We start from the raw sequence: 2,725 nt of genomic DNA, 5'->3' as shown, positions 1-2,725 counted from the left end.
GGCGGAGGGGACCGAGCCCCCCGGGGCCCGCTCTCCCTGCCGTCCCGGCGGCGCGCGCACTCACGTGGCCCAGACCTCGCCGTGCTCGTCGGGGAAATGGGCTTGCACGTGACGCTCGCCCGAGCCTCGTGACACAAAGAAGCCCAAAAGCGGCACCGTTGCTCGGGCAACCCTCTCAGGATGAGACCCACAGCAGCGCTGAATGGTCTTCCGGGCCGGGCCGGAAGCGCTCCCTTCGAGGCAGAAAGTCCCGCCTCCCAGCCTGGCCCCACGAGCGCCCTAGAGCGCCACCTCCCGGGCGGAGGGGGAATGGCGTGCCGGCAGTGCCCTGGGCAGTAGAAATACCTAATCTTAAATCCCAACAGTGAAGGCCATTCCACCTCTGCTTAACTAACCTCCTATTCCTCAGGATTCTTGTATTAAATTAGTTCACTCAAAAAACACTTACTAAGCACCTACTATGAGCCAGGCACTGGATTACTCCGTAGGAATCTTAATGATTGTCCTTATACCCTATGAAGCAGGCTTTAGTGGTTCTCAACCTTCTGGCCCTTTAAATACAGTTCCTCATGTTGTGACCCAACCATAACATTATTTTCGTTGCTACTTCATAACTGTAATGTTGCTACTGCTATGAATCGTAATGTAAATATCTGATATGCAGGATGGTCTTAGGCGACCCCTGTGAAAGGGTCGTTCGACTGGTCGCGATCCACAGGTTGAGAACCGCTGCTGAGTTTACAAGGAGGGAAGTCATTTGGAGTCAATGGGATAAGCTCAGTCTGCATCTCCATGGTTCTGGTGAAAATGTAGTGGAAGGATACTTAAACTTGTGACTAAAAAATTTTTGAACATAGAGTTTTTCAAAAATTTGCAGGTATGTACACAGAAATATTGAAGCCTATTTTTATTAGTTTCCTTTTGCTGCTGTAACAAATTACCACAAGTTTAGTGGCTTAAAACAACACAATACTGTACAGTTCTGGAGGTCAGAAGCCTGAAATGGGTCTCACTGGGCTAAAATCAAGGTGTCAGCACGGCTGTGTTCCTTGCTGGAGGCTCCAGGTTAGAACCTTTTTTTTTTTTTTTTTTGCCTTTTCCAGCTTCTGCATGCTGCCTGCATTCCTCGGTTCATAGCCCCCCATCCATCTTCAAAGCCAGCAATGGCCAGTGAGGCTTTTTCATGATGCCATCTCTGATTCTGACTCTTCTGTCTCCTTCTCCCCATTAAAGGACCCTGGTGATTACATTGGACCTACCCAGATAATTGGATAATTTCCTTATCTTAAACTCAGCCCATTAGAAACCTTAATTCCATCTGCAAGCTTAATCCCCCCTGGCCATATAATATAACGTTTATAGGCTGTGGTGATCAGGCCCTGGACATCTTTGAGGAACCAGTATTTTGCTTACCATTCTTATAAAACACCCATCTAGCTTCTGCACTGGGAGGCCCAATCCATTTTTTCCTTTCCTCCTTCTTTTCTTTCTCTAAACAAGCTGTTATGTCTCCTTCTGTTACTTATATATACTTAATATGTAGTAAAGTGCACAAGTCTTAAGTGTATGGCTCGTTGAGTTTTTACATACATAATAAACCCACGTAACCACCAGCCAGCTCAAGACAGAGCATTTCCATTACTACAGAAAATTCCCTGGGGCCACGTCCCAGTCAATAGCCCCTTCAAGAAGTGACCTCGATTCTGTCTTTTATCACCATAGATTATTAATTTTGTTTCAAGAAATTAATATAAATACAATCGTGCAGAAGTTATTTTTATTCTGGCTTTTTTTTCATTCAACATGCCAATGAGATTTACCCAAGTCGGGCATACAATGGTATTTTGTTTCTTTTTTTTTTGTTAATTACTGCCATTGTATGAATATATCGCCATTTGTTCATGCAATTTCCCATTGGTGATGTTTCTGGGTTTGGAAACTGTTCAAATCTTTTTGGGTAGCCATTATTCCATTTCCGAATACCTGCTGTGCTGGTGTCCTATCTCCTAGGCCTAATTCTTTACTCTGAACCCCATCCCAAAACCAGAATTGTTCTTCCTGGTACCAATCCCTGAACTGCAGGAGGTTGAATCTACCCAGCCCCTCACCTCTGCTCTCCCCAAGTCATACATTCCTGGTTCCCCCAGGAACTGTTTCTCATATGCCCCAGTATCCACACCGCCACAATCCACAATCCTGTTAGCATTGTCAGTCCCAAAGGTAGCAATCCGCAGCAACAATGCGACAAGTCTTACGGACTGTGAACCGAGTTATTGGTACTGTTTTCCCATTCACTGGCTCCTGTTAAATTTTCAACTCCCTTCAAGCAATTGTGTTGCATCATAGCAGGCCATATGTAAATTGTCTTTATCCCTAATTCCACCTTATTTTTGTTATTTCTCCTTCACCCCTAGTCCCTCATCTTAAAGGATTACTGCCTATGGCATTTTTATGAGCCAACTCAAAATCCCCTTTGAAGGAAAAAAGGATAGGGCACAAATGTTTAATTTTGGCCAGAGAGCACTTACGGTTGGCTTCAGGAAGGCGTACAGTTCACAGTTTAAAAATGTAGAGCCTAGCTCTAGCCAGTTTGGCTCAGTGGATAGAGCGTCAGCCTGCGGACTGAAGAGTCCTGGGTCTGATTGCCATCAAGGGCACACGCCCCGGTTGGTCGGGCTTGATCCCCATTGGGGGGCTTGTGGGAGGCAGCTGGTCCTCTCCTTCT

The 2,725-nt window shown here is 45.9% G+C and overlaps 1 protein-coding gene across 1 annotated transcript in view; it reads right to left on the bottom strand.

The window, feature by feature from the left end:
- TAF1C (TATA-box binding protein associated factor, RNA polymerase I, C) overlaps positions 1–208 on the bottom strand; it is a 9,675-nt gene extending 9,467 nt beyond the window's left edge. The window contains exon 1 of the mRNA XM_006762242.2: positions 65–208. The gene's annotated coding sequence lies outside the window, so the exon portion shown is untranslated. The remainder of the gene's footprint in view (positions 1–64) is intronic.
- Between the last annotated feature and the right edge of the window lie 2,517 nt (positions 209–2,725).

The sequence above is a fragment of the Myotis davidii genome, unplaced genomic scaffold, assembly GCF_000327345.1.
Source record: "Myotis davidii unplaced genomic scaffold, ASM32734v1 scaffold77, whole genome shotgun sequence".
Classification (NCBI taxonomy): domain Eukaryota; kingdom Metazoa; phylum Chordata; class Mammalia; order Chiroptera; family Vespertilionidae; genus Myotis; species Myotis davidii.
Note: the sequence above shows the minus strand (reverse complement) of the source record. Positions and strands in the feature narration are given on the sequence as shown.